This window comes from Grammomys surdaster, unplaced genomic scaffold (genome assembly GCF_004785775.1).
Source record: "Grammomys surdaster isolate TR1022 unplaced genomic scaffold, NIH_TR_1.0 193, whole genome shotgun sequence".
In the NCBI taxonomy this organism is placed as follows: domain Eukaryota; kingdom Metazoa; phylum Chordata; class Mammalia; order Rodentia; family Muridae; genus Grammomys; species Grammomys surdaster.
In genome coordinates, this window is record NW_021604638.1 from 11,239,957 (window position 1) to 11,251,695 (window position 11,739).

The window sequence follows — 11,739 nt, forward strand, 5'->3', positions numbered from 1 at the left end:
GAGGAGGAGGAGGAGGAGAATATGGACGCTTCGTGAATTCTCACGTCAACCTTGCACACAGGCCTTGTGGCTCCTCCCTGTAGCGGTCCAACTTCAGCGCATGCGCCCCTGAAGCAAGCAGGACATGGGCTAATTTACAAGGGAACTCCCCTTCCTGCTTTTGTTTCTGAAGAGCAAGCAAACATAATTGAGGGAAAAAGCAGGAGCAGCAGCAGGGAGTGGACCCCAATGAGTCACCTGGGAGCTTTCTATTTATTTTGTGTGCACCTGTGTATGTGTGGAGGCCGGAGGACAACTTGCTTTAGTCAGTTCTCTCTCTCTCCATCCTACAGATTTGGGGGGCAGGGTACAAACTCAGGTCACCAGCCTTGGCAGCAAATGCCCTCACTTACTGATCGACCTCACCAGCCCTCCCCGGAGCTTTTCTATTGATGTCTTAATATGCCCGTTATAAATCTTCCTAACGCAATGTAAAGTAAATTCAGAAAGATTTAAAAGCGTTTGTCGGTGTCCTGATACAACCAGCCCTGTTCCTCATGGACAGCACAAATGCGGCCCTGCTTGGAAGTGTGGTCGTGAACCTTTTTGAACATTCTGTCCCGTGGCTTTGAAACCTTTTAATTAACGGCCTCTAATCTGAGCACGCTGTGCTATATGTACTTTATATATTGTACAGACAGTAAAAAACACAAAAACGGGGCCCAGCTTCCTGAGTGCCTTTGGTTACTCTGGCTGAGTGACCTTATTAGTCTGTGCCTCCATTTCCTCATCTGTAAAATGGGCAACAACACCGCTTACCTCACAGGGTCACTTTGAGAATTTTGAACCCTCATTGGGACACTATAGACATCTTTGTTTTGTGTTTTAGGACAGAGTCTCAAGTATTCTAGAGTGGCCTTGAACTATGTCTCAGGGGCTGGCTTTGAACTCAATCCTGAGCCTCTTGAGTGTGGGGGTTACAATTATGCATAGCTAGATCAGTGTAATACAAGCATACACACCCTCCCAACAATTGCCTCCAGGAGCCAGTCACCTCTCTCCCTCCTTCATCTGCTTACTCCATAACAGAAAAAAACATGTCTAACACACAGCAGGCCCACTGTCCCTTCCACATGAAAGGTACACTCTCTATAGCTACAGAAATGTCTGCAGTGGTTGAGATGCACATGGCCCTTTCCACGGGCTACCCAGGTGGCCCTTTCCAGCGATAACGCAGGCTATGGCTTTGGATCAGGGGTAGAGCACTTGTCTAGCATGCACTATAAAGTTAGCTAATGTTAAAATTAAATTTCTAATTAATCAATTAAAAACTCTACTCTAGGTGAACTGGATTCCACCCTCATCACAGCCCAAGGGGAACAGTTCTTTCTGGGTTGAAGGTCCATTTTCATGCCAGGGACATCTGAGTCAGAAAAAAAATATATAAAAGGCCCAACTTCTGCACTTCAATACCCCAGGTTGTTTCTGGAAACTAGATAAACCAGCCACAGAACAACCTGCACCAAGACATTCTTCATGAAGGCTAGAGTCCCATCGCTGCCAAGTGCCCGACAGTCAGTGCACAATGGGCAGCCAGGCTCTGGATCTCTGTATAGGTTATCTCCTCAGCTGGAGCCTTCTCTCTCCGCTCCTCCTCGATGACTCCGGTGAAACCTTTCCGGTCTGGATAAGTTATCAGTCTGCTCTCCCAGAGACAAGAGGTCCTGCATCCTCTCCTCTAAGATGCCCTGTGTTCCTTCCTAGAGTTTTCTGTCCACAACAGGCTTCTCCCTCTTCGGTCCCTGTTGGCTTGTCCACCACTCCAGCAAATGGAGCCAAGCTCCTGTGTTCCCAGTGGCTAGCAGGGTGTCTGGTACACTTTTCCTCATTAACTAGTTGTGTTCCCAGTGGCTAGCAGGGTGTCTGGTACACTTTTCCTCATTAACTAGTTGTGTTCCCAGTGGCTAGCAGGGTGTCTGGTACAGTTTTCCTCATTAACTAGTTGTTGAAGAGAGAAGGGATGGCTGCACAGGCTTGATGGCAGAAGCAGGATGCATTCTGGGAACTCATGCCTCGCTTACAACACGGGAGGAAGTGAGGCAATAGCTTCCAAATCCCAGCTGACCAGGATGCCCAAAGTCACATACAGACATCAATAAAAAAAAATGACAGATGTATAGAACTCATCCCAGGAGACACTCATCCTCTAGGTGTAAAGTTTAAGAAAGTCTCCTTTGGGCTGGAGAGACGGCTCAGGAGATAAAGCATTTAATGTACAATTCATAAGGATTGGAGTTTGGGTCCCCAGAACCCATGAGAAGCCATATGCAGCAGCATGCATCTGTAATTCTAGCACGCTTACTGGAGAAATGGGAGGTAGAGACACACAGAAGACTCCCCAGAGGCTCTGGGTCATCTTGTCTGGTCCAAACAGTGGTGAATAACAGAGACCCTGTATCAAACAAGGTAGAAAGACTGACACCCAAGATTGTCCCTTGACCCCTACAATGATCTGCAGTACTCAAGCACACGCACATGTGCACACACACATGTGTGGGAGCACACACAGGCATGCATGCACGCACACATGCACACACATCTAAAACAGAAAACAAAAGCTTCCCACGTGCAGCCAGGCTCGTGAACCTGAATCACAGAGGCTTCCATGTTAAGGTAAGGTGGAGAGATGTGTGGTTGGGAGAGGATGGGAAAGACTAGAGTTCAGAAATGAAAGGTCCAAGCATCCATAGGTACTGTACATGGTGAAATGAAGGTCAGAGTATCAGTGGATACTGGACGTGACCCCATTGGCTAGCATCTGGAGTTCTATTTAACTTTGGGCCCATCACTCTTCAAAGCCACACAACATGCTATAGTTTGTACCTATCTTGCTTCATTAGCTCAACCCAAAGTTTACTTGATAAAGGAATCTAAGCTAGACATGGTGACACACACATGTTAGCATCCACTAAGCAGCAGCAGGAGAATTGCTGCAGGTTTAAAGCTAGCCTGGGCTGTAGAGTAAATTCCAGGATAGCCTGGGCTGCAAAATAAAATCCTAAACTGGGTGTGGCGATGCACACCTTTGATCCCAGCACTCCAGAGGCAGAAGCAAGTGGGTCTCTATGAGTTGGAGACGGTCTACATATTGATTCAGGTCCAACTAGGGCTACATAGTAAGATGATCTCCCACGGGATCCTGGAAGCGTCAGTCAGAGGGATGAAGGAAATGGCCCATCTTTGCATGGCTTTAAGTGAGAAAGCCATTTACCCAGACTGCCTCTGACAATGGCCTCTGAGCCAAGGTTGCTGTTGATGGTCAAGAAGATGGAGCCTTTCCCATGGAAAAAAAAGTTGGGGCTCATTTGACACTTAGAAACAGGTATATTACCCTGATGGAGGCCTGTTGTCTAGTGACTAAATGACTTCTTTCTCCTTGCCTGTCCTGTCCTAAGTACTTGTAGGAGCTGCTATACTGCTCATCCTTCCCTCCACACTCCATCCATCCATCCATCCGTCCATCCATCCGTCCATCCGTCCATCCATCCATCTTTCCATTGATTCTTCCATTCAATTAGCCTCCCCAAAGACTACTTAGGGCCCTATCCTATAGAAAGCTCTCATTATAAATCTTGCAAATACAAGAAAAAGGAATCAGACTGTACAGATTTAGCCCTCAAAGAGATCAGAGTAGTGGCGGAAATGATTACTACTAAGGGGACAAAGTAATAAGGTAAACAAAGGCAGGAAATAAACAAAACCGGGAGTCGGATTAGCACACCATGTGTGCAACCAAAGCAGATTACCCTCACAGTTGCCCAGGACAACTCCAAAGTCAGCTAGGAGCTAGACCCTGTCACCTAAAGCAAACATCAAACGAGTCCCAGGAGTCTCCCCTGTCCCAGACATTGCCCAGTAGCCATTCCTGATGCTATGTAACACACGGATGTGACGAGTCCTGGGATAACCTGTTTAGAATCTAGAGACTTCAGTGACCACAGCTGATGGGGAGAGGCATTATCGGCCTCAGCTGATTAGAGCAGCGTTCACGGATGGTGCTGAACACCCCGCTACAGCATGCGGGATAGCCCTCGGCCACAGTTATCCAGCCAACATGGTGACAGTGCAGAGGTCAGAAACCTGTAGTAGAACAGTGTGGAGCAATAGTGTGCTGGGCCCAAGGGAGGAACAGGGCTAAAGCAGCCTTAGCTTTCTGTTGCGTCCCACCTTGACTTTGAGCTTTTCTTAATTGAGCAAAGTGTGCTGGGAGGTGTCTTGGGGAACTTGATTTTTTTAAATTGAGAAATGTCAGTGAAAAAAAACCCAGAAAGGATGGGACCCCAAGTGTGCTGAGAGGAACTCTTCCAGTCTCCTGCAGCCTTGGGCGTCTAACAGGCAGCATGGCGCCTGATGCTGGGCCACCGTGGTTCTAGACTGGGACAGACACAAGGTACAAAAGTCAATCAAAGGATGACACAAAGGGCAAGAAGTACTCAGAGCTGGCTGGCCTTGAGGGTCACTGTTCTCTGGCTGTTTGCTAAAATTGTCCTGATGGATTCATCCAACACATGCTTCGGTGTGTCCGTCAGTTGCGTGAGACTTTATAAGACAAACAAGACCAAGCAAGCCGACATCATCCCTGACCTCCTGGAGTTTATAGTCTAGTCAGGGGACAGATGTTACAATTCACATCTGATCCAAGAGATGGTACGTGTGAGGTAAAATCAAATGCACTGTAGACAGGCTGGACATGCAGAAGTCTAAGCACTCATGTGTTCCTTCCCTGATCTGCAGAGCCCCTGCCCTTTGCTGTCTCTGCTGTTTCTAGCCTTCACCCAAGGGCCAGACTCTCCTGTGCTAACCTCAGGAATGGCCACTGTTGTCCCCAAGCAAAGGTTTTGCTTTTTTCTTTTTTTAAAGATTATTTATTTATTTATTTTATGTGTATGAGTACACTCTTGCTATCTTCATGAACACCAGAAGAGGGCATCAGATCCCATTACAGATGATTGAGAGCCAGATGGTTGCTGGGAGTCAAACTCAGGACCTCTGGAAGAGCAGTCAGTGCTCTTAACCACTGAGCCATCTCTCCAGCCCCCTTGCTTTTTTCTTTTAAATGTTTTTTTTTTTCTTTTGTCAGAATAAGAACTTCTAGAGTTTCTCAGTAGGTTTCGCTAGTTCACTTTACAGATGGACTCTCAGAAGTTTTGGGAAGTTAACAGTGCAGCTTGAAGAAAGAGGGCAAAACTGGGGTGCATGGCCGAAAGGATTGGCAGCAAGTGACTAGCTACATCATATCTCAAGTCAGATATATTATTTTTAAAAATCCCAAGCCTTAATTTCTTTGTTGTTCTTTTCCCCCCTCGGAGATGACAATACTGTTTGCTTTGCATAACTGTTGTGATCATTAAATGGGACAATAGATGCAGACTATCCACTCAAACATATATATTCACTCATACATGAATATGCACATTCAACTATCCATCTACTCATATATATGTATATATACACATAAACAAACACATATACACATATACGTTCAATCATCCATCCATCCAACCATCCTTTTGTTCATAAATCCATAAATTTAACTATCTAACCGTACATCCAAGCATCTGTCCATATAGCCATTTACACACCCATTCATCCAGCCATCGAACCACACATCCAGCCAGCCATCAGCCAGCCATTTATCCATGCTTCCACCTATCTAACTATCTAACCATTGAACTGTTCATATAGCCATTCATCTAACCATGCATCTGTCCAACTATCCCCTCAACCATTCAACCATCCATCTATTCATTACTTCTCCCATCATCCATCCATCCATCCATCCATCTATCCATCCATCCATCCGTCTGTCCATCCTTCCTTCCATCCAGTTATCCATAAGGTCATCCACCCAGTCATTCAACCCTCTACCCATCCATTTGACCATATATCCATTTTTCTAACCGTCCATCCTTCAACCATGCATTTATCCGTACATCCATTTATTTATCTATAAAGCCATCCATCTAGCATTTTACTCCACCATCCATCCATCCACGTATCCATCCAACCATCCATCCATTTATCCATCTATCATTCCTCATCTATCCTATCTATACATACGTTTATCCATTCATGCAAATATCCATCTATACATACACTCATTCATTCAATCATCCATCCACCCAACCACCCATATATGTACGCCAGTAACTCTATGTTAGATACCAGCACTTGCTAAGCACTGCAAAGGATCTGAAGAGAAAGGACACATGAACATCTTCCTAAGTATAGACCTGAGAGACATAGACATGCTATTGAGACCTGAGAGACATATTGATGCTCTTACTACTTTATCCTTTGCAAGGACTGGTGGGGGGGCTCTTTTTCACCTCTAGCCTATGCTAATGGAAAGGTTAGACTTGCAGAAGCCATATGTTGCACCCTTCCAGAGCCATTTCCTCTGGCCATAGGTTCAACCAAGTCTTACAACTATGAATTAAAGTACATCTAGTCCTTTAACTAAGCTCCTGTAATCTCTAATCCAGTGAAATCAACTCTGTTTTACAAAAGAGGAAGTAGGTTGAGAGGAGAAGTCTCTTCCAAGGTCACACTGATGGCATATGGGATGAGTCCCAGGACATTGGATTCTCGTTTAGGTGTCCTCAGTGTCACATTCTCCTGCTTACTGGTGAATCAAAGCAAAGAATCCCCAGACAAGTCAGAAGACTAGTCTCAGACAAGTCACTGACCATCTAGCCTCAGCTAAGAATGATATCAAGGGACTGAAGATACAGATCAGTGGCCTTGCTGTCAAGTCTGACGACCCAAGTTCGATCCCTGGGACGCTCATGATGGAAGAAGAGGACTGACCGACTCGTGGGGGTGGTGTGCTAGCCTCCATGAGCACATGAGCTTACATTATGATGTAAGCATGTGAGCACACAAATAATAAACAAATACATGTATACTTTTTAGAAGGAATGCTGCTACGTAATATTTACTGAGTCCACACGGTCTGTGTGATGTCATGAGCCTTACATCCTACCTCCATGTGACCCCTTAGAGATCCACAACTCCAACTTTGTCTTCATGTCAATAAAAATAGCGGAGGCGCAGAAACATTAACTGCCTCAGATGATTGTCCCACAACCAGAAACAGAGCCAACATGCACAGCATTCTGGAGGCTAAGCTCTGGAGATGTATGTGCACGTGTGATTTAACTGCACGAAACACACCAAGTTATTTTTAATCTAGAATGTGTCGCAAGAGGAAAACATTCGTTTGGATATCTCTCCCCAGAAACAGAATCGTCACCAGCCTCTCTGTGTCCTCCCATGGAATTTTCTATGCAAATACAAACCTGTGTGTACATATATAGGACTACATCCGTTTTGTTATCAGAAACATCCGCAGGGGTTTGCTGCAACTGAGACTTCCTATCTGTGCACACATCGGCCACCCATTATAAATTTGGATTTACATGTTCCCATTTCATTACATACTGCCAGTTTGCTGGTCACTGAAGCCTTTGTGGTCAGTGGACAGCACATTTTCCCAGCTTCACACACCCAATCCAAGATCACACTCAATTCCCTTAGACTCTGCAGGACTATGATTTCAACTTCATCCCCAGAGAGGGACGGAGGAACCAACATGTTGCCCCCCTGCTTCATCCACCGAGGTCCCACCCCAGCTGGCTATATCAACAGGATCAGCACCGCATCTAGAGGATTTTGAACATCTGTACAGGAACCCTTCCTTTCTGTAGAATTATGAAAAGATTCTCTGGCAGTAGAATCTCAGAAAAGTTTTCCCCCTCAAAAAGAGCTAAGCCCTTGCCGCAGACTCCTACAGCCCTTCCTGGCACAACCTGTCCCCTGTTAAAGACCTGAGCAAGGCCCAGCATCTTCTGAGCTTCCAGTCATTCTAAAGGAACCCTTGGAGCCCATCGGAAACATACTGTCGTCCTGTAATCTCCATAGCCTGACCATGGTCCTACTCCGTCCAGCCATCTCCCAGCCCCAGATATTGGCCTTACTTACCATAAGGACTCGCCACTGGAGCCCCGAGGGGCGCATTCACACTGACCATGACCAAGTGTGCCCAGCTGGACACTGGGGGGCATGGAGGAGCTGGGGCCCACACACAGCAGCAAAGGGGCCACCGGGAGCCGGTCCACCAGGAAGGCAGTGAGCACAGCCAGCTGCCACCGCCCGGTTATCTTATTGATTCTTCTAATCACCCAAGGTGGGTGGATATGTTAAAGAGTAACCAGTCACTTAGGGAACCTGTGGCTGGGGATTGTCGCTTTTGTCATGGCAACAGCAACCTGGCTAGACCTGAGGTCCACTCAGGCCCAATCTTGGATTCTGGGGTTAGGGGATCCTAAAGCCAGATGTTGAAAACATCAGCCTTCCAATTTGAGAGAGGAGGCTTAGTAGCAGGGCCTAGGGAGTAGAGAGTCCGTGATGGGTGGAGTTTTATGGCTCTGGACTATGGGTGCGGTAAGTGCATGAAAAAGTGGGGAAGTTGAGGGAGGGGTGAAGGAGGGAGGGAGGGTGGAGAGCTAAGTTTATTGCATACCAGGCTGGATGCTGGGAGTTGAACATAGGCACTGCTTGGATTAATTAATCCTTGAGATAAAGGAGTTTGAGGAGGATTGGGGAGAGAACTGTGTGGTTAAAATCATGGGCTACTCTTTCTAAGGACCCTAGGTTTGAGAACCAGCATCTACATGGTAGGTAGCTCACAGCCATCTTTAACTCCAGTTCCAGGAAACCCAGTACCTTCTTTTGGCCTTCACAGGCACCCGTCACATGTGTGGTATACAGGCATACTGGAAAGTAAAACATCCATACACAGAATACACACAAAGTAAAATAAATCTAAAATTAAATAAAGAACATTGAGGCATAGAGAGACGGTGCTTGCCTGGAGTCTTACACTGGGTGCAGAGAAAGATCTGGGGTCATCATGCTGGCCCACCACTCCTCTCACTGGTCAACTGAGTACCTACTGTGTGTGGTGTTCTGTGTTAAACTCTGGTGATGGAAATGAGCCAAGCAGACATCATCCTCTAAACATGGAACCTGTGGACTAATGGGAGAGATGGACCTTAATCACGTTATCTGTCAAGAGTGCTGCTAGTTGAGATGGATCAGCTAGTGGTACAGCCTTCTGCTGGCCCTGCTCCCCATCCTAGGGGAAACCCACTGTGAACCCCTGCAGCATGTTCTGAACTGTCTCTCACTCACGACAACCTGCCACCCGGTTCTCGGTTTTGTTTCTTTTGCTGACACCCATTTCCTTTGGCCCATGGTTGGATCTCCCAGCCATGGTTGCTGGCCCTCCCAGATCACCGACCATCACAGAGTGAAACGCTGTTCACAAGACAAACTTGAAACTCAGAGGAGTGAGCAATCCCAGCTCTGGTGTTTTCTTGGTGATTCCTTTGCTGAGTTCTTCCTGTTTCCCTACAGGAACTTTCCCACGGTGGGTTCTCACCTCCAAAACCAGCGAAGTCTCAGTCTCTTCCTCCAGGGCACTCTTCCAGCCACTTCCAGGAGACCCCCAGTTGTCACTGATGGGCACTGGCTGTCTCCAGTTGTCTGTTTCCTGTGTTCTGTGCTTATGTTGGTGCCTTCCTGCATACATTTTATTTCTCATCCAGGTTAAATCTCCAAGACTGTTATTTTAGCCTCTCTGCTTCTCTCCCAGTCCCTTTCCCTGTTCAAACTTGAAACCAGGAAGGATCTGAGGATTTTGTGCTCTTCCTGCCTATACTCAGCCAACCATTCAGCACATCTTGTACTGAGACCCCCCCAAATCCTCTCCTGGGTCTCCCTCCTCTCCTATTCAGACTTCCCTTCCTCGGACTTTTCCCATTCTCCTCCTCAACAGGAAGAGACTTGGCCTTCTTCGGGGAAAGCAGAGCCAGCGTCAGCCCTCAGAGCCCTATTAGTAAACTCTCAACCTGCTTTCTCATGGCCTTTCATCATGAGCACTGTGTCTACTGCCCCTTTAATCTCTCCTCGGAAGTTTACTCGCTTTCCTTTCCAGTGCTAGCATTCTGGTTCAAGCCAATCTCAATTTTTACCTCTATACTGAAATAGCTGTTTGCTCTTTCCCAGCATTCAGTGCGGCCCTCAACAAATCTGGTCCTCATTAATATATCCCATGTTGTCTTCTCCAGTGAAACCTGATGGTGTCATTCCACTGATGGGATCTTGGTTTGTTGGAGGGTTTTTTGATTGGTTGGTTGGTTGGTTGGTTGTTTTTTGTTTTTTGAGACAGGGTCTTTACATAGTCTTGGCTGGCCTGGGATTTGCTATGTAGACAGGATTGTCCCTGAATTTACAGAGATGTTGCCTGTCTATATCCTGAGTGCTGGAATTGAGGAAAAACATGTGCCATCGATTGGCTCCAGTGATAGAATCTTAATGTGCCCCTCAAGGATCCCTAAGAGTATTGTTTGTCCCCTCCATACCTCCTTGACATGACATGGGTTCTCTCTCTCTCTCTCTCTCTCTCTCTCTCTCTCTCTCACACACACACACACACACACACACACACACTCACCTCTCTGGGACTCAAGCATCCCATTATAAGCAGAAGAGCAAGTCTGAGGAGATGGATTGCTAGTTAAGGGCATTTTGCAGAGGACCCAGGTTTGGTTCCAGCACATGGCAGCTCATAACTGTTTATAACTCCAGTTCCAGGGGATCTGACATTCTTTTCTGCCCTCTGTAGGTCCCAGGCTCACAAATGGGCAGTCAAAACACTCATACACATAAAATAAAACTGATTAAAAACAAAAATTTGCTTTGACATGGATAATGGGGGAATGTATTTAAATGTATGAGTAGAATATATAGGAAATCTTGAAACTTCTCTGTACCCAAGGATGACCCTGACCTTCTGGTTCTCCCGCCTACATCTCCTGAGTGCTAGGATCACAGGTAGGGGGTTTATGTGATGCTAGGAACAGAACTTCCTGCATTCTAGGTGAGCACTCTGCCAGCCCAGGAGGGACATATTAATACTGCCATCCCCAGGTAGGATTGTTTTCTGGAATAACAAACTTGCAGCTGTACCTTCGGCTTTCTTCTTTCACTCACTTCCAGAATTTGGAAATCAACACTCACCCTTCCTCTGGAGTAGTAACATTTACACTGTGTTGCTCTACTGTGCTTGCCCCCTTTCTTGTTTCCAGGGGAACTCTACTACCCTCACCCAACTCAATTTAGAAACTAAAGAAGTCCAGCAAGAGCCATGGCCCAGGATCGAGGCCAAGGACTGTGTTGGCAGTGAGAAGCGGGGAGAGTGAAAAGCACCAGTCAAAGCCTGGGTGGAAACGGCCAGAGAGGACTCAGGATTTCATACAGGCTCTGGGAGAAGAGGTGGGTTTTCTGTCCAGTCTGGGCACTTTCTTTGAATGGAGCCTTCTTCTAGCCTACAGGGAGTGGGCCCCAGCATGAGGGCAAGGTCTGAAGGGGGAGATTTTTACTGTCTCTCAAGACAAAAGGACTTTTGTGTTTTATGATCTATGGGTGAGATGGGGTGTAGTGAGGGGAAATGGTTTATTGGAATGAAAACGACATTGCAAGGGAGAAAGAGGAGAGAACCAGCCTGTGGAGCCTCAGATGGAAAACTGCCTGTGTAGAGATGGAACAGGGGGCAGAGAGAGAGAGAGAGCAGGGGTGGAGTGAGGGCAGATGGATCAGGGCAGATGGATCGAGTGAAGATGGATCAGGGCAGAT